This window comes from Lampris incognitus, chromosome 12 (assembly GCF_029633865.1).
Source record: "Lampris incognitus isolate fLamInc1 chromosome 12, fLamInc1.hap2, whole genome shotgun sequence".
NCBI classification, from domain to species: domain Eukaryota; kingdom Metazoa; phylum Chordata; class Actinopteri; order Lampriformes; family Lampridae; genus Lampris; species Lampris incognitus.
In genome coordinates this window covers 49,860,525-49,881,762 of record NC_079222.1, presented here as the reverse complement: position 1 = coordinate 49,881,762, position 21,238 = coordinate 49,860,525, and the positions used below count along the sequence as shown (strand labels likewise).

Genomic DNA, 21,238 nt, shown 5'->3' with positions numbered 1-21,238 from the left:
ATCTGCATATATAGGCTATGTCAGGTCACCATAGTGTGTGCACGACCACGTTCCAGACACGTCATTTCGTTACCCGTCCCTCTGGATCTTCTTCCTCTTCTTCCGGATTTAACAAAGGGGTTCAGACAATAAAGTGTGGGCAGGGTTGGAAAGGGCTCTTGAAAAATTTGCCAAAAGGAGTCTTATCAAAGCTGTAATCAGCAACTCTGGATTAGATCCCGAATTTGACATCTAATCACCCTTGGGGCTAGTCGTGCTTTTTAAAGGTACAGGTGTAAGGTTGGAAAAAAATAAACTTTACAATTTATTATAGGATATCACTTTGTGTTTACGTGCTCAGATGTTGACATAATAACAAGTCAGTTTTATTTGTGTAGCCCAGTATCACAAATTGCAAATTTGCCTCAGTGGACTTTTCAGCAACACGGCATCCTGGAATAATTGTCATGAATGTTAAGTTTCAATGACATACACTGAAACGGAAACAAAGGGCCATGCCTGTCCAAATGTCACGGGATACTGCCAGAAAGGTGCACTCATAAGGCAAATGAACGTGTTTAAGGTTACACCCTAGCTTCATTATCTCCTGGGATCTTGCACAACCCCGAAATGTGCATAATTATATTTTCTCCAGAATAACAAGCTTGATTGTGAACGCTGCACGCTAGCTCTGATGCCCTTGGAAAGGGGTTTCTGCAATAACTGGCAAATATAGTTTGTGATTTATGATGAGCAACTTCAGTATGATCCTTTATTCACGTCCTTATTTTGAAACAGTGTTCCAAGATTTTCCCATTTTTGATACGGCATAAAAATTGAGCTAAGTTTGTGCCACACGATGAAGTGGTTGGTATCAACAGTGTCACACTAATAGTTTACTTAGGAGAAAACTGAGGCCAGACCTCACTCTGCATTTTGTTGTGTGAGTAGCTAGCATGCTTTATGGTAATGTGTTGTGTAACTATTGACTGATCAATCAATGATGCAAAGGATCTGCTCCAGTGTTGAGCCCAGTCATCAGAATTACAAGTGTAGCTTTGAGGACTTTTTTCCCTTGTGTGTCAACCCAAGCTCTTAGAGGACTCATAGGGCTGGTAGTATGTTTGCGACACATCATTGCCTGTTGAACTGAAATGAAGCGGTGTGTGTGTGTGTGTGTGAAGACTCAGTATCAGTTGTAATAGTGTCAGCATTTAAATTCTCAGAATTGGAAAGTTCATAGAGATGGGACAGAGCTATTATGATCCCCCATCTGCACCTTCGAATTTGTGGCTGTCTTATCTGAATCCCGACACCTAATCTATAATCCAATAGTCCTGAGAAATAACCTGATTTGCCAAATAAGCTTTTTTTAAATAATGTTTTATGGACATATTTTCTTTTTTGAGTTCATTTATTTTATCTTGTTTTGTTATTTTTTTTGGTACATGTTCAACGTTGTTAATATTTGAACATGACTTTCCAATACTACAAATAAGTTACATTAATTTTAATAAGCCAAGTTTTCTTGCTGAGAGTGATTAAAGAAGCATTTCAGCTTTAAAACTGGCTCCTAAATCTGTCAAACATTAGTAGTCATGACTTCAGCGCCTGACTAGATTTTTTTGTGGATAGAGTCTGTCAGTCAATGCTTTCCCACGTGTTTTGAGATCCCATCTGATCCAAATCTTCGAAGAGTGATTTTTATTTTATTTATTTATTTTTTGAAGAATTCACCGATAAACGGATCAGTCCCCTGTCAACCAATCAGGGTGTGGTAAGTTCATGAAACACAAGGTCAGCCCTGCCTTCTCTCTTACCTTAAGACTTCACCCAATTCCTTAGTAAAAGTTGGTCTCGGCAGCTTCTTGAATCAGTTTTAAGAAGGAACTTTTAGTTGGGAACTTTTGGTTTCATTTAGCAGTACTGTTGGTGCTTAGATGAAACACCTCATGAATACGGTCCCAGATGTGTTGAATAATCACAGGTTTTGTCACATTTAAAATGTGCTCATGGAACATTTCTCCCCATTCACGTCAATTATAAAATGTGGACTGGTGTTAATAAATGTCTTTGCCAGCCTGATGGGAAAAGGTTCAAAATTCCCATTCCAAGGTTGTGATATTTTCAGCATGAGCCATATTCGCCAACCTTGAGCCTTTAGAAATTGGGAGGATTTGAAACAATGTGAGGGATGTGGGGGCCCCCACCGCCAGATAGAGGTTTTCTTTCCTGTGTTCTGGTGGCTTTTTAAATATGACATAACATAACAATATGTGCCTGCAAGTGTAAGCGCAATAAAGCAAGACCAGTGGATAATTGGCGAGTTTTTTTTAATATCTTAATATCATGATTTGAACAGCAGTTGGCTGATTTTGTGTGCATTATTTTGCGGTCTTGCTTTGTAATACTTACGAGTTGTAACACCTACTAGTCGCATTTGTTTCTGTGTCTTAGGGTCATCCTGAGCTCATAACAATGACAGCATCATAGTCGTGAGCGCAAACCGGGCACAAACTGTAGGAAGCTAACTTAATTTGTCATTTCTTCATACTTCATTTTGTAATTTCTTCTAACTTTGCACTACATTTTTTATTATTTATGTTTTTATTTTTAGTTTATCAGTGAACTTGAATGAATAATCGCATCAGTTATTTGTGATGAAACATTTGGCGCTTCACCCGTGATGCTGTTGAGACAAAGCGGGTTTCTTCCCCCCGCCCCCCCCTTTTCTCCCCAATTGTACTTGGCCACCCCACTCGTCCGAGCCGTCCCGGTCGCTGCTCCACCCCCTCTGTCGATCCGGGGAGGGCTGCAGACTACCACATGCCTCCTCCCATACATGTGGAGTCGCCAGCTGCTTCTTTTCCCCTGACAGTGAGGAGTTTCACCAGGGGGACGTAGCGCGTGGGAGGATCACACTATTCCCCCCCCCTCCCCCAACAGGCACCCCGACCGACCAGAAGAGGCGCTAGTGCAGCAACCAGGACACGCACCCACAGAAACAGCCAGTTGTGTCTGTAGGGACGCCCGACCAAGCCGAAGGTAACACGGGGATTTGAACCGGCGATCCCCGTATTGATATGCAACGGAATAGACCGCCACACCACCCGGTCGCCCGCCAAAGCGGGTTTCAACAAATCTAGGTAGCTGTTCACTCAGCAGCTGTACAGGCTTGCTAGTTGAATAGCCTAGCTACATCTGCCCCAGTAACAAAAGCTCATCTGTACCTGTCAAATGTAGTGCGTCAGGGGTGCTTTCCAACATGTATTATAAGCTCACTGCACACATGGCAATGTAGATATTTGGATGTTGTTACGTAGCAAGGTACCCTCTTGCACATTAGCCTTATTTGCACTGAGCTAGTATTACCTGGGCACCTCTAGTAATTTGTAATAATTGCAGAGGTTGCCTGTGATCTTAATCCCATGTGAATCGGCCATGTCTGTAATTCATAGTAAAAAGTAAAAACTCCAGTGCGTACCGTATTTAGGCCAACACAGAGGTCATCTGATATTAGTCCCGTGCGAATCGGCATCTTTTTAATTTGGGGTTTTATTTTATTTTATTTTTGTAGCAAGGTTGTTTTGTTTTCTCCATGCCGCTTTTCTGCCTCTTTCCAGATGGAGGATCATGGAGACTGCCGTGGAAATGATAAAAGAAAGTTTTGGCTGCACACTCAGGCGGCTTATCTCACTATTATCTGTTGAGAGGCATCGGGAGTTGTGATTACACTTGCTGTAGTAGAGAAGGTGCTTTTTTATGTGCAAAAACGTGTCTTTTTTATGTAAAAACTGCTGGTATTTGTCCACAGTTGGCCTAGATTACCTTAAGAGTGTGATTTTGCTTTTGTGGATCACCGCACTGTCAAATTTGTGGACATTTTATAAGATGGAATCACTTTTGTCAGTTGATGTAGAAACTGTTAGAAGCACGGCTGTCTCAGAAAACTATTTCCTCTGTCCTGCTCTGTACATGAACCTGTGCTGTCTGAGCCTACACTACCCATAATTCATTGCAAAGGCTTGGTTGTTGATCAGATCATAAAGGACGATATGGGCATCATCTTCATTTATCGCCATTACTTGGGATGATTCCGATCTTTAACAGACCTTGTGATCATAGTGGTACTGTAGTGAAATGTATTGTTCGGAAATGTTTAAAAGCCCACATTTGTGTGGCTCCTCTAAGCCTGCTTTCAGATGCATTTATGAAAAGATGGATGTTTATTCTTATGCACCTTGAGACCGCGGCAAGAAAAAAATAGCTAAATTCTTTTTCATTCACCTGGGCCTGTTTGGTTCTCACCATGGACGTCATGTTGGATTGAACAGAAATATTCATTTTAAAATAGCAACGAGGGAGAACAAAGAGCCTCTTTACTGGGAATCACAGAAAGTTGAGTCAGTTCATCTGGACACAACATTTATTGAGAGAAATGTTTCATCACTCATCTAAGTGACCTCTTCAGTCTCAACTGACTGCAGGTACCCCCACCCTTATAAACAATACAGTGACTGCAGGTACCCCCACCCTTATAAACAATACAGTGACTGCAGATACCCCACCCTTATAAACAATACAGTGACTGCAGGTACCCCCACCCTTACAAACAATACAGTGACTGCAGGTACCCCCACCCTTATAAACAATACAGTGACTGCAGATACCCCACCCTTATAAACAATACAGTGACTGCAGGTACCCCCACCCTTACAAACAATACAGTGCCTAACGACCGAAACCAACGACCAGTTTCATATGCAAATATGGGTGTGACCATTAACTGGAGTTACAATGGCCATGTGTACTGTTCACAGAGGGTTGGGGAATTGTTGCAATCACAACATTGTAAGATGGTGACAGATGTACTCTTAGCCCACCCCCCCATTTCAGGGATGGTCGTTCCCTCCTCACATAGATGGCCTCTTTGACTCCCCATTCAAACCAACGTTCCTCCCTATCAAGGATGTGCACATCCTCATCCTTGAAAGAGTGGCCACTGGCCTGTAGATGGGTCTGGACTGTGGAGTCCTGGTCTGATGTGTTACGGCCCTGACACACCAGGCCAATGGTCAGCCGTTGGCATCTGTGACCCTAGTTTTTGCGGTGTGTCCCACACTAGTCGGACCCGTCGGCAGCTCTTTGGCCGATTCAGAATGTGTAATTGGCGGAGCCCATTGGTGAGAGAGATCACTCTGATTGGCTGTTCAGCTTAGTGAATCAGTGCAGAACGTACATGCTAGTTGGCCGTCAGCTGTAGTCTTTGCGGTGTGTTCAAGTGCTACTTTTTGGCCCAGACGGCAGGCGACGTGAGGCGACGCAACAGTTGGCCTTTGTTGCCGCTAGCCATTTTGGTGTGTCTGAGCCCTTAGCTCTTCTGTGTTGTGCCGTCCTCTTGGCCAGTGTCGGTTTAGTTTTCCCAATGTACAAGTCACAGGAGAGCTAGCACGTCAGACCAGCACTCTGCAGTCTGCACTCACCTACAGGCCACTCGCCACTCTTTCAAACATGAGGATGAGGATTGCATTTTATGAAAGAAATGAAAAAAAAAATGAAATTAGCATACTTTATACAATATTAGTTTAGTGTTACGAGGCTATCACAAGCATGCACACACACAGGGCTACATTAGAAAACAAAATTAATCTTTCATTCAGCCATTCTGTTCTTAATCTTTCACATTCTCTTACTCTCCCTCTCCCTCTCTCTCTCTCTCTCTCTCTCTCTCTCTCTCTCTCTCTCTCTCTCTCTCTCTCTCTCTCTCTCTCTCTCTCTCTCTCTCTCTCTCTCTCTCTCTCTCACACACACACACAGAAAGCCAGCCTTCTCTCAGGCTGGCTGCAGTGTTCTCCCCGGTGAGGTCGTCTGGGCGGTAAGCAGTCTGAAGACAGGGAGCTTTGAGGGGGAATTCTTCACTGATGAAATGCACGGTCAGACTCTGATAGGGTTCTGCTGTCTGTGGCTTGACCACATGTCCCTGGTAGGAACAAAAAACTCCGCTGTTTTTTTAGCTCTGCCGCGACTCTGCCTGCACGTTTTATATAGCCCCGGTATGGCAACCTGGCTAAAATATGTGTGGGATGGCATGCTATACAGTTAACCCAGTGTCTTTACCAAAGCCAAAAACCCAGCCTTGGTCATCTTGTTGAGGGCCATCATATCTTTCCCTATGAACTCCGCTATTGCCTGAATAATTTTGCAGTGCCGTTTTGAATCCCGTTCATATGGAGATATACTCTCGAACGTTTCGGTCAGTGATGCCTGCTGGGTGGTAATCAACCTACTTGACACACTGGTGGTTGGGTTTTTAGCCATGCAATTTTCATACATGGCCTTGTGATGCTTTCTTAAATGCAGGAACAGGTTTGTAGTGATTCCTCGTGTTGAAGCTACGGTACGGTAGCAAGGCACATTCTGCAGAATACCTGACTCTGCAGCATCTTCTTCCCTTCATCCAAAATAGGTCCAGACAACCGATGTCGTTCTCCTCTTTGACACCAAAGTCAGCTCTTCAGTGTTTGGTTGTGCCGAGGCCATGTTTACAAGATAGTAACGTTACTGCTAGAATCAGAGCCTAAGGTGGCAAGTGGTTTTCTTCATTTGCTGCTCTGACTCGCATGTCACGTGAGCGTAGGGTAAACCCCACATGGCCACGTGTTTCCAACTAACATTTAGAAAAAGAACTTGTGGGGCGTCTGGGTAGCGGTCTGTTCCGTTGCCCACCAACACGGTGGTTCGAATCCCCGTGTTACCTCCGGCTTGGTTGGGCGTCAGACACAATTGGCCATGTCTGCGGGTGGGAAGTCGGATGTGGGTATGTGTCCTGGTCGCTGCACTAGCGCTTGCTCTGGTTGGTCGGGGTACCTGTTCAGGGAGAAGGGGAACTGGGGGGAATAGCATGATCTTCCCACACACTACGGCCCCCTGGTGAAACTCGTCACTGTCAGGTGAAAAGAAGTGGCTGGTGGCTCCACATGTATCGGAGGAAGCATGTGGCAGGATTGTTGCCGTCTGGCCCTGCTGCTTTCCTAATGTTAGGCTTCTTGAATGTTGCTCTCACCCCACCCTCCTGGATGCAGAAGGGTGGCATTGGAGTGAGAGTAGGGGGGATGGCTGGTGGAATAGGTTTTTCAAACCTTGCATAAAACTCATTTAATTTATCTGGGAGGTTATGGTCATTTTTTGTAATCTGTCATTTTTTAAGACTTTTTCGATATTGATCAGGAGTTACTGGAAGAGAGTTGTCGTTCGAATTTGTTGCGTAGCTGGACTTTGCTTTTCTTATTGCAGCACATAACTTATACTTGGCTGCTCTGCACTGATCCCTGTTTCTGTTTTTGTATGCCCAGTTCTTTTCTTTGCATAGGAGGTGTAATTTTTTGGAGAACCAGGTTTTTTTTTTATTGCCATTCTATGTCACTGTCTTGGTCGGGATGTACATTTCCTCGCAGAACTTGATGTATGACGTCACTGTCAGTGAGTTCATCGAGGGAGTCACAAGCTGCACTAAATATATTACAATTAGTGCATTCAAAGCCCCCTCGGAAGCGTTTCAATGGCATCCATGGACCAGGACCTGACAGATTTGAATGTTTTCTTGATGAATTTAAGCTTTTGTCTGTATTTTGGGATGAGGAGTAACAGCGTGGTTGGACTTCCCCCCTGGAGCCCTCGAGAATGCACGGTAAGTATTTGAAATTGAGATGTAGCAGTGTTTTGTTTTCGCTGCTATGGAAAGTGACTAATTGGTCATAGTTCGGGAGTTCAAGGGACAGGTTCATATGGTTGAAATCACCTAATGCGATGACAGACATGTCAGGGTTTGAGTTTTCAGCATAGGAAATGTGTTGTGAGAGTTTGCTAATGGCTGTTAGCGTTAACTTGCGATGGAATGTAAACACCAACTAATACATCCATCCACCCATTATCCAAACTACTGCTCTGAGGGTCGAAGGGTTGCTGGAGTCTATCCCAGCAGTCATTGGACGGTGGGTGGGGAGACACCCTGGACAGGCCACTAGTCCATCACAGGGCTGACACACACACACATTCACACCTAGGGACAATTTAGTATGGTCGACATATTCACACCTAGGGACAATTTAGTATGGTCGATTCACCTTACCTACATGTCTTTGGACTGTGGGAGAACATGGAAGCTCCACACAGTGGACGACCCGGGACAACCCCTAAGGTTAGACTATCCCGGGGCTTGAATCCAGGACCTTCTAGCTGTGAGGTGACCATGCTGCCCCCAACTAATACAATTGTAGCGAATTCTCTCAGAAGCATTTCAAACTGATGAATTTAAGATCATAAGAGCAGTAGCGATGAAGGATTGTTGAGTTGTTACACCAGCGCTGACTGACCATGAGACAAATGCCCCTACCTTTTGACTTGTGAGATAGTTTGACTGACCTGTTGGCTCTGAAGATAGTGAAGCCGGGGGGGGGTGTTACTGGTTGATCAGGGACTGATTGAGCCAGCAGAAATGTTGGCAGATAGTCCCAAATGACCAAATGTAGTCCTCCTTATGTACAGCAACTCCTCACGGTTGTATTTCCATAGACATGATACTTTTCTGACCTGAACCATAGACAAAAGGGCAAGACACAACAGCGGCCATCTTGGAAGCATCACATGCATCCAAGCTTTATATGAGCTTTATAAATTAAAAAAGATTATGTAGAGACATGAGATATATCCCATCTAGTTAAAGGGCCTGAGTTTGTGCTTTGCTCATTTTGTTTTATTAAGATATGTTTCTTGAAATTGTTAGAATGTGAAGATGACATAATTTTAAGATGTGAAAAAAATGGCCCATGTTAATCAGGGCCCAGAAATCTACAACGGCGTCTCTATTTTCCATTGTTCCTTCGGACATTATTCCAGTAAACTAGTATAATGTGAAAATGACACAACTTAGAGAAATTAAGCATGGACCATGTTTTTCAGGGGCCTTAAATTTACAGTTGGCAGCCTTTTTTCAGTTTTTGCTTTGTTCAGTTTTCACATGAAACATCTTTCCATAAAAGCCTCAAAATGACGGTAGACATTAATCATGGCTTATATTATTGAGGGGGCCTTAAATCCACAATGAGCATCTCTTATTTCATATATCCATTTGTGTGCTTGTCACCAGGACATGTTCTCTGAAAAGTGTTATAACTTTGAAATGGCATAATTTACTGATGTAAAACATGGCCCATGTTGTTCAGGGGCCTCAAACCTTCAATGGGCCCATGTTGTTCAGGGGCCTCAAACCTTCAATGGGCCCATGTTGTTCAGGGGCCTCAAACCTTCAATGGGCCCATGTTGTTCAATGGGCCCATGTTCAATGGGGCACATGTTGTTCAGGGGCCTCAAACCTTCAATGGGCCCATGTTGTTCAATGGGCCCATGTTCAATAGGGCACATGTTGTTCAGGGGCCTCAAACCTTCAGTGGGCACTGTTACTTTTTCATATTTCACCACATATTTTTCATAATGTTTGAACATGCATTTTTGAGCTACAGTAGCAAAAAAAGAAATAAAAAAGGGTTCTCTCAACTAGCCAGACAAAATGTCTGGGGCTGTGTTTCAGGGTCCTTCAGGGTCTCACCTCCCTTTCAGCGCAGGAGGTGAGTGCTTGCACAGTGCGGACTACCACATGCCTCCTCTGATACATGTGGAGTTGCCAGCCGCTTCTTTTCACCTGACAGTAAGGAGTTTCACCAGGGGGACGTAGCACATGGGAGGATCACACTATTCCCCCCAGTTCCCCCTCCCCCCTGAACAGGCGCCCCGACCGACCAGAGGAAGCGCTAGTGCAGCGACCAGGACACATACCCACATCTGGATTCCCACCCGCAGACACGGCCAGTTGTGTCTGTAGGGATGCCCGACCAAGCCGGCGGTAATATGGGGATTCGAACCGGCGATCCCCGTATTGGTAGGCAACGGATTATACCGCTACGCTACCCGGATGCTCGTATCTATGTTATTATTAAGAGAAGGAAAGATCACACAGAATACCATCATCTCATTTAAGAATTGAAATTAGGGGGTAGAGTGGTACCACATAAGGCTGAGTCCTTACCATAGCAGCCTGGGTTCGAATTCAGCCTGGGCCCTTTGCTGTCATCCTCTCCCTCCCCAGCCTTCCCCATCTCTCTACTATCGCTATCAAATAGAGGTGGAAAATGCCAAAAAATAATCTTAAAAAAAAAAAAAGGAAAAAAAAAGAATTGAAATTAGATGAGGCTCACTCGGTTGGCTAACCGAGTGAGCCTCATCTAATTTTGGTTGGCTAACTGAGTGAGCCTCATCTAACCTACAAGTGTAGGTTCCCAAGAAATCCCATCATTTGTGTAACTTTGAGCTAGAAGAAGAAGAATGAATCCACTGTAGTTTAAAGTTCCACTTTAGTGGTTGGTTTGCTGTTAGCAGTCAGAATGCTACTGTGCTGGAGGAGCTTGATTAAAAAAGGCTCTGCACCCCAAACAGAGTTAACACCAGGGACTAAGAGAGGGCTGAAGATGGGGGCATGTGGATCTGCATAGCTTCCGTTCAACATGATATTTTTGTCTTAAGTGTTTTTATCCTTGGTGTTTTCAGTCTTTGTTTTAAGGAATGGGCTGTTTATGAACCTCAACTTCCATCAGTGTCTGGGTCTCTGTTCCTGAGAGCTGTTGCACAGACTTGCCTCAATTACAAAGTAAAAGCAGGCCACAAATTTCCAGGTCATAAAAAAACAAGCATGCTTCACTTGTGGAAAATCTCCTAAATTGCACAACTTAAATGTTCCTACAGTTTGAAGATACACTTATAGGGAGTGGTGAAAAAGACCTTTAGATTTGAATGCCAGCAGAAGCAGGCCTAGTAATATCTCAAGACTTCTTTGTATTCTACTTCAAGAAATGAAGGGGTATCCATCTTTGGTTGTCCAGACAAGTTAAGTCCCTTTCACACTTGAAAGTCCAAACCAAGGTCTGAACCAGAGTCTGGTTCTGGTGCTTTCACATCTGTTATTTTATAGTCATTAGGTTCAGGACTTTTGCTTTCATACCAGCGGACCTATGAACCAAAGGATCAACAGTAACCTGGCAACTCAGAACGAAATCTAAACGTTAACGGTTACCTGAGCAACGCAATTGAGGCACCCGAATCACCTGTGTGGCCGTGGCGGGTTCAATTGCCTATCTAGCCATGGGTCAAATCTTTGTTCAGTTTGTTGCCATCGTACTGTTACAGATATGCTTTTGCATCCAACATTTTAATTACCAAGGTGTGCTTTTGCGATTAGCTCGTCGTCGCCATTCAATTAGATGCCTTTTGCATAACGGTAGACGACGCAGACGGCAGGCAAGGAAGCGAAGGTTGCTGGGTGTTACTGTTTGCGTTTGTTTTATCACTTCCTATGATTGATCCGAAAGTCCGAACCTTTGATTTCACATTAGACATTCACGAGCCTTGGTCTGAACCGAGACTGCCTCCTGAGCTTGGACCAAAGACCGAGTCTTTGAGCCCTGTACCCTGGTCCAAGAGGTTTCACACCTGGCAATCTGGTTCGGACTTTTCTGGAAAGTCTGAAAGTCCGGAATAAACAACATAAGTGTGAAAGGGCCCTTAGAAAACCAAATTATTTTGTCCCCTGAGGTCTACGTCAGAAGCACCGCATAAAGGTCAGGTCAGTTTCGCGTCGTGTGTCAACTGTACACCGGCAGCGGCACATGCGCTTGTTGCTCGGTGTGCTGCGGATATGTTCTTCACTGGTTCTTTGCTTGACTTGTTTGATTCTATTTCGGGGTTAGATTTCTTAAAAAAGAAAATGTCAAACTATCCTTCCTTTCCGTACTTAATCAGTGATGTTCGGATCAAAACACCATTAAAAACCTGAAGGCCATTCACAAAGACTAGTGAGTTTGCAGTATTTTAATTGTCTTCCATCCAATCTCCATCCGTTCATCCATCCATTATCCATGCCGCTTATCCTTAGTAGGGTCGCGGGCCATCCACTCTCCATCAGAAGAAAAATCTGCCAAATGCAAATGTTTTCTACATAAAACAAAAGCTGTTTGTTTAAATCAAATAAATTACCAACACTAATGTCAGATTAAAGACATGGTATGTCATACGGCTATAGTCTTTCACCTTTTTGATGTGTAATTTTTTTGGTTATACAAATACACAAACGAAATAATGTAAGAAGTCACAGGGAACCACCGTTGTCTTCTTATGTCATTCAAGTGACAGGAAAAGGAGTTTGGGGAATCGCAGTCAACTGAAACCGCGTGCTGCTTTGTCTGTTGCTATCGGGCAGAAATTCCCTTAATAAATGTCTTGATGCATGTTCAGTAATCCAGGTAAGAAAATTACAGGAAGTTGAGTCAGTTGTAACTGGAGTTTCAATGGTCATGTGTACTATTCACAGAGGATTTGGGAGTAGTTGCAATCGCAGCATTGTAAGATGGTGATGGATGTACTCTTAGCCCCCTCGGTTCAGGGATGGTCATTGGTCATTCCCTCTTCACACAGATGGCCTCTTTGACTCCCCGTTCAAACCAGCGTTCCTCCCTATCAAGGATGTGCACATCCTCATCCTTGAAAGAGTGGCCACTGGTCTGTAGATATGTGTAGACCAGGGGTGGCTAACCATGTGCCATGGAGAGCCATGTGTATGCAGGTTTTCATTCCAGCCCGACTCCACACCAGGTGATTTCACTGGTTAGCAGCCTTCAACTAAAGAGGAAGAATGTATCAGGGAAATCACCTGGTGTGGAGTCGGGTTGGAATGAAAACCCGCATACATGTGGCTCTCCATGGCACATGGTTAGTCACCACTGGTGTAGACTGTGGAGTCCTGGCTTGACGTGTTAGCTGTCCTGTGTTGTGTCATCCTCTTGGCCAGCGTCAGCTTAGTTTCCCTGATGTACAAGTCACAGTAATCCTCCTGGTACTTAACAGCATACACTATATTGCTCTGTTTGTGCCGGGAGACCCGATCCTTGGGGTGGACCAACTTCTGATGCAGCGTGTTTTGGGGTTTGAAAGCGGCTGAGACGCGGTGTTTTGAAAATAGGCGTGTCTCAGCTTTTCCGACACTCCTGCCACAAACAGAATCACCACTGGTTTACACTTAAGACAGCTGTTGTCCTTCTCCTCTCTTCGATTGGCTGGTCCACTGTTGGGGCGTCTTCCTGGCTTTGACAAACGCCCAGTTAGGATAACCACACTTAACCAGGACCTGTTCAATGTGGGATTTTTCCCCTTCCCCGGCCACTGTGTCCTTGTCAGCTTGGTGGTACAGCATCCTGATGACTCCTAGTTTGTGATCCAGTGGATGATGAGAATCAAACCTTACGTACTGATCAGTATTTGTTGGTTTGCGGTAAACATCAACAATGTTGTTGATGGTTGTTCGTCACTCATCGAAGTGACCTCTTCAGTCTAAACTGACTGCAGGTATCCCCACCCTTATAAACAATACAAAGACAAGATAGGATGCAGTTATATAAAAGACTTACAGTTCATAGTTGTAGGCCATTATGAGAGGGTAACAGCCTGCCTCACATTAGGTTTGTTTGAGATATTTTAGAAATACCAATTAGTGAAATGGTAAATGGACTGCATTTATAGTATAGCACTTTTCTAGTCTACTGACTACTCAAAGTGCTTTACAGTGTATGCCTCACATTCATCCACTCGTACACACATTCATACACACATGGTGGAGGCTGCCTTGCATGGCAGCCTCCACCATGTGTTATCCTGCTCATCAGGAGCAGTTAGGGGTTCAATGTCTTGCTTAAGGACATTTCGACATGCTGGATGAAGGAGCTGGGGATCAAACCAGGAACCTTCCGATTACCAGACGACCCGTTCTACCCCCTGAGCCATGCCACCCATGGAGTGCAGTTTAGTCTGAAATCTAGTCTAGCTGGTGGTTTCCTCTCCACACTTTTCACATCAACCCAAGCCACATGGGAGACAAGACAAGAAAAGACATTAGTCCCACATCGGAGAGAGAGGGAAGGATATAACATTGAAACAGGATAAGAAAATTACATGGATTTATAAGATATATGAAAAGATAATGTGATGAGGGGGGGTGCCAAACAGTGTCCAGGTGGCGACCACCATCACCATGCAGACCTGGGAGGAGGACAGACTGCACGTGCACACAAGGGAGACTCACATCACACCATTCACATACACAGGAGAAGAAAAGTATGCAGTGTCTTTGTCCACGTCTGTGTTTTAAGTTTTTTCATCGTTTGATGGCTGAGAGAGCTGGCGCTGGATTGGCTGGGAGAGCTTGGTCTGCTGTATACCGTGGGCCAAGGGACCACGGCCCTGCCTGGAGTTGCGACCGAGGAGGTAACACCAAGGGCGGTGTGACAGGACGCGGAAGCGGGGCAGGCTAAGGTAACTGCTAGCCCATGCAGACTGGCAGTTCCGATAACACCGAGGGTGGTCTGGCGGCGGCCTCGCCTGCCGTTGACTGTGGTGTTTTTGGTGTCGCCTTGGGGAGTGCGAAGAGGTGTGTCTAGGGTGTCTGGCTGGGAGAGCTGGCGTGAGATCAGCTGGGGGAACTTTGTCTGCTGTGTCCGGTGGGTGCAAGGACCACGGCCCTTTCTGGAGATGTGACTGAGGAGGAAACATCTAGGGCGGTCTGACAGGACGTGGAAGTGGGGTGGGCTAAGCTAACTGCTAACCCGTGCAGACCTGCAGTTCCGACAGTCACCCTGGCTGGCGTTTGTTCTCTTCTCCTGGACAGTGATTTTTTTTTTTTTAGTTATATATGTTAGTTTGGATATGTGTGTTCTTGAAGTTCTTGTAGTTTTTGGGTATGTGTTTCTGTCTTTGTGTTGCACTGCTGTGGGCTGGGGGAAACGATATTATAAATAAAGTGCTCCTGATTCCTGACGTCATTCAGAGAGAGAAGAGATGTGAGAGAAGAGAACAGTTTGCAATAGTCAATAATCTATGCTCTATAATCTTGTGGGCAGAACAGTGGTTGGTAAATTAATTGAGACAGAAATCGACCCACTATGCAGTACAGGTTGTGAGGCGCTCAACTTAAAGGCAGCTAATTGTAAGCTAAGGCAAAAAGACGAGTTGAAGTTTGGATTTAAAGGACTTTGATTGTCTGACGGCAGCAGGCAGATTATTCCACAAGAACGAGGGTTGATAGGAAAAGGTTATGTAGTCGGGGTCAAAAGAGTTTCTCAATGTGTGGGTTGAATAATGGCTTTCTTAAAGGAAAGGGGATTACATAAGATCTTAACAAATCACTTCAAAGAACCTCTTGTTCGGGCACAGTATCAAAGGCACAGGTAAAAACCCCATCCTGGCTGGGACCTCTGTTTAATGAGGCTACTGAGGGCAAATCACAAGTTTCATGATATGGGCCGCCTCCATTTTCTCTTTGTGTGTGCTGTAATAGATTATCTGTAAGGAGATCACCATAATAACTCATATTGGAAGGCATTAATTTGAAACTTGGAGTAGAGCAGAGCAGCTGGAAGTCATGTGACATCAGATTGCTCTAGAGTTATGGTCAGGAACCTGACATTAGACCGAAGAGATGTCTCATTGAAACAAATTAACGATTCTACCCTGTACTATACTGGGAAACGCCAGCTTCATATTTTGCACGTCTGTGGTTTTTAGTTGGGTTCTCTGTGGGGTTTTTTCTGTGTTTTTTTTAGGCTAAGCATTCATTGAGCACACCTGTCCATAGGGTTAGTGGTTGTGTCAGGAAGGGCATCCGATGTACAATTTTGCCAAATCAGTGTGTGGATTGACAGACCATACCGGATCAGTTGAGGCTCGGGTTAACAATGACCGCCATCGGTGCTGTGCCCTCACAGGATATCGATGGAAATTGTAAAATCCGCTATGGCGACCCCTGAGAAACAGGGAACAAGCCAAAAGAAGAAGAATTAATTGAGCACACAAAAAAAAAATCTGACAAGTAGCTCATTTCATGAAATATCAGCTGCATGCGTGTGACATGCGTATTTACATAATACCTTCAGTTTGCCTTGATTTTTTTTTCTGGAAAAGATTTAATAATCATGTAAATTGACCGACACCGCATTACTCTAAAGATATTAAGGTGGTTTTAAAAATATAGATGTCACATTTCCTCATTAATATGAGAAGTACGCCTTTGTTCAAGATAATTGATTCCCAGAAGTTGTAAATGAAAAATTTCTTGCCCCTTACCCGAGCAGACAAGAAGCTGCTACCATATCCAGACATAAAGTAGTTTTTGATGAAAAGTTGATCTGATATTTGTTCAAGGTTGTGCGGTTAAAAGAGTCCCATTGTGTGCGAAAGTCCAGACATATTAGAATTTGAGGGCACAAGTCCAGTGCTGTATTAGGACACACACACCCATTTCATCAGCAAAACATTACTGCTGTTGGCAGGTAAATGGTGGTCAGTTGACAGACAACATGGTTTCATTAGCTACTGTGGTAGGTTGAAATACAAAGAAGCGGTCTCCTTCTGGTCAATATCCAGGAAACAGCGTTTGACAACAATTACTTTGAAGCGTTGTTGCTCTGCGGCGGCTTGGAGGTCATGTTGACCACAGTGTTTCCTCTGTTTCATGCCTTGCACCGAAGGTTTTCCCTCCCTGTACATGCCAGCATACAAATCGAACCTGAAATGGAAATTCCACTATCAATTGACTTTTGCCCGTGGACCTTTTCACAATCGATGTTGCCAACCAATTTGCTTTAAGGTCAGTCAAAAAAGAAAAAAGAAAAAGAAAAAAGTCAGCAATGCTGCACTGTTACTCAATGATAGCTTCACTTTTCTGCAGCAGATCTGCTGGCCTCCCGTGATTACACCCAACACCTGCAAAAATGGTATGTCTTTTGTGGCATATGGCACATTTCCATGGGTGACATGAACTAGTTCCAGTACTGTTGGAAGATGATGACCAGGCAGTCCTGTTTGCTTACCCTGCCGGGCCCTTGACCAGGCAACTGCAGCCGTGTGTTAAAGGGCTATATTGACCAGCCAGAAGGGAAACACTGACAGAGCAGATTCATTCAGTGCAGGGCAGCCAAGCAGAAACATTTTGTGCTTAAATATTGATGCAATACTCCACTTGTAGTACAATGTGGGAGCTCAGAAAAGCAGAAAAAGTAGAGCTAACTAATTCCCTAACGCCCGTGTTCTAGTTGGCTGACAGTGTAGTTGGATCCAGTTGGAAAAGAAACACTTAACTATAAATTGACTCTGGAGTAACCCTTCATTTTATAGTCCCCTAATTACTAAGTGGTTACCCGCTAAATAGTCCCGTAATTACTAAGTACTAATTATTAAATAGTTCCATAATGACTAAGTAGTTACCCGCTAAATAGTCCCCTAATTACTAAGTACTAATTATTAAACAGTCCCCTAATTACTAAGTAATAATTATTAAACAGTTCCCTAATTACTAAGTACTTATTATTAAATAGTTCCCTAATTACCAAGTAGTTACCTGCTAAATAGTCTCCTAATTACTAAGTACTAATTAGTAAATAGTTCCCTAATTACTATGTAGTTACCCACTAAATAGTCCCCTAATTACTAAGTACTAATTATTAAACAGTTCCCTAATTACTAAGCACTAATTATTAAACAGTCCCTAATTACTAAGTACTAATTATTAGATAGTTCCCTAATTACTAAGTACTGATTATTAAATAGCCTCCTAATTACTAAGCAGTTACCCAGTAAATAGCCCCCTAAGTACTAAGTAGTTACCTGCTAAATAGTCCCCTAATTAGTAAGTAGTAATTATTAAATAGCCCCCTAATTACTAAGTAGTTACCCGGTAAATTGCTAAATACTTAGTCCCAGTAAATATATGGTAAAGATAATATATTATTGGGTAATTACCACTGTAAATTAGTAGGTAAATACAGAGAAACTACAGCTGAAATACTCAGAAAAGTGCCACTATTACCCATCAAGTCAGCTAGGTACCATGTAATTGTGACCGGCTTAGGTTGGTAATAACTCAGATATAACTGCATGCTTCCGAGGAATGTGGGCAACCAGTTCTTAGAAACACCTCCAGTGTCACCCATCAATTCAAGTTACAATTGTAGTTATCCAAGATTTATGTTAATATCGGCTCAAGTTTAATTATGTACTATCTAGAAATTAAGATAGTACTTTCCAACGAATTTCTTTTTCTTATATAGTTATTGTTCATGACTACACCCATTTTTAAAGGGCTTATTAGATTTACCTTTGAAACTATGGAATTGTTTTTTATATAGGTTGAAAAATTACATCAGTGGTTACCTGGTAACAGCCTCCGCAGGAAGTGTTTTCCTCTAGTGTCATGGTACATCTTAAATACTGGGTACATTCTTGCAGATGTTATTACAATTTTCTCAGTAAGCCGAAACTGTACTGTAAAAGGAAACTTGTTTGTTTCCGTGGTGTTACCATATTCTTATGCCAAATCCTTTGTAATAGATTATTCCATTTTCCATGCAGTTAACAGGAACTTGTACCATATTGTATGCTTCACAGCATTATTAAGTAAAGCATGACAATTTACTCAGTGAGTAAGCTGAAATCGTAGTGTAAAACACTAGTTTCTATGGTATTACCAGGCTCTTACCATAGAATTTGTTACAGCAATAAACACAAACTTTTACCATGTATATTCTGCAGCGTTACTAAGACATTACAGATTTTTTTTTTTGGACTTTTTCCCCTTTTTCTCCCCAATTGTACTTGACCAATTACTCCACTCTTCCGAGCCGTCCCGGTCGCTGCTCCACCCCCTCTGCCGATCCGGGGAGGGTTGCAGACTACCACATGCCTCCTCTTATATACGTGGAGTTGCCAGCCGCTTCTTTTCACCTGACAGTGAGGAGTTTCACCAGGGGGACGTAGCGCATGGGAGGATCATGCTATTCCCCCCCGTACCCCCTCCCCTCCGAACAGGCGCCCTAACCGGCCACAGGAGGCGCTAGTGCAGCGACCAGAACACATACACACATCCGGCTTCCCACCGGCAGACACGGCCAATTGTGTCTGTAGGGACGCCCGACCAAGCCAGAAGTAACATGGGGATCCGAACCAGCGAAGCCATTACAATTTAAAGTTAACTGTACTGTAAAAGACTGCAATGTTTTATTCACATGGTAATACAATGTAACGGTATGTAACACAGACAACTCCCACCATAGAAAACAAAAACAGGGCACCCTTTAAAATATGTTTGAAGTCTGCAACCAGTGAGTGGTAGTGAAGCCAGAAACAACCGGTAGCTTGGTTGAATGGCCAGACAGACGGTCTGTGGTGGCGACTTTGCAAACAGTGAAAGATACCGAATACACATACACAGCATACACATTTTAATACATAACGGTGGTAGCTGAAGTTCATTAAATACTTTGTAACACTGGACTTAGTTTGTATATAGTGATTATATCGTATAAGTTCGTCACAGCGTAGCCATGTGAAGCTGCTGTGACATCGTCTTCCACGCAACATACAGGAACAATGGAGGATATTGAAGCGATGGTGTTTTTGGTTCTCGGTATATGGCTGTACGTCATGGCAAGGAGACAAATTTTGTTTCAGAAGAGACTGAAGGCAGCTAGACAAAACACCGCTGAAAAAAACTCGAGTTTGGGAAATCCTACATCAGACCTCGGACGATGAAGGACGGTCGCCTCAGTTTTACGCTTCCTTGTGCTTTTTCTGTTTTTGCAAATTTTTTTGGGTTTGATCACAAGCAAAGGGAAGAACCTTTAAGCCTCCAACTGTCCACTGGACAAATGTGTGTCTTTAACTGAACGTTTTAGTGAAAGTGTTGCTGAGTTTTTGGCTCTGTGTGGGCTCCGGTGGAGATGCCGATGGGGAAAATGAGCCAGTGCGCTTGTTAAACTGCGACAGCAGGGATTTTGGAACTGCGCTCCCATCAATCCACCTGGTGAATGGTCGCCCTCTGGTAAACAAGATGGATGAAATGCTAATCCTAAATGGAAAAACTGACTTTTCCAGATCTGCCACCCTGTGCCTCAATGAAATCTGGCTTAGTGAGCACATACCGAACAGTACACTTCATCTGCCGCAGTTCCAACTCCTCCGAGCTTACCACGAAATGGAGCTATTGGGGGGGGGGGGACGGGGAGGGGGCATATGTTTCTACACAAACGAAGGTTGGTGTACGGATGTCACAGTGTTGAAGAAATCATGCAGCCCTCACTTACCTCACCTTTTCCATTGACTGTAAACCATTCTATTCATCACGGGAATTTTCATCAGTTATTGTGGACGGTGTCTGTATCCCAACCCAGGCCTGTGTTAAAGAGGCGTTAAAACACCTGGCTGATCAAATTACAAACATGGAGTGTAAATATCCAGACTCCCTACTCATCCTTGGGGATTTAGCAAGAAATGCAAAGAGATGCAAGAAACGTGGAGGTGTTACAGGTCATTGAGTTAATCGTATTGACCTGTAACATCTCTACGTTTCTTGCATCAATGGGGAGTGCACCAGCCAATCGAAGAGAGGGGAAGGACAGCAGCTGCCTAAGTGTAAACCAGTATGTATCTGTATCTGCCGGGAGTGTCGGGAAAGCTGAGATGCATATTTTCAAAACACCTTGTCTCAGTTGCTTTCAAACCCCAAAACACGCTGCGGCAGAAGTTGGTCCACCCCAAGGATCAGGTCCTCTGGCACAAACAGAGCAATATAGTGTACGCTGTTAAGTGCCAGGAGGATTGCCGTGACTGGTACATGAGGGAAACTAAACAGACGCTTGCCAAGAGCATGGCACAACACAGGAGAGCTACCACATCAGACCAGGGCTGCACAGTCTACACCATCTACAGGCCAGTGGCCACTCTTTCAAGGATGAGGATGTGCACGTCCTTGATAGGGAGGAACGCTGGTTTGAACGGGGAGTCAAAGAGGCCATCTATGTGAAGAGGGAACGACGATCCCTGAACAGGGGGGGGGGGCTAAGAGCACATCTGTCACCATCTTACAATGCTGTGATTGCAACTATTCCCCAATCCTCTGTGAATAGTACACATAGCCATTGTAACTCTAGTTAATGGTCACACCTATATGTGCATATGAAAGTGGTCGTTGGTTTGGGTCGTTATGCCCCTGTATTGTACTGTATTGTTTATAAAAGGGGCAGCACGGTGGCGCAGTGGTTAGCGTGGTCGCCTCACAGCAAGAAGGTCCTGGGTTCAAGCCCCAGGGTAGTCCAACCTTGGGGGTCATCCCAGG

General features: G+C 44.0%; 1 protein-coding gene across 2 annotated transcripts in view; it reads left to right on the top strand.

Annotated features, from left to right (window-relative positions):
• LOC130121976 (solute carrier family 12 member 2-like) overlaps window positions 1-21,238 on the top strand; it is a 138,143-nt gene that overhangs the window by 1,562 nt on the left and 115,343 nt on the right. The window lies entirely within an intron of this gene.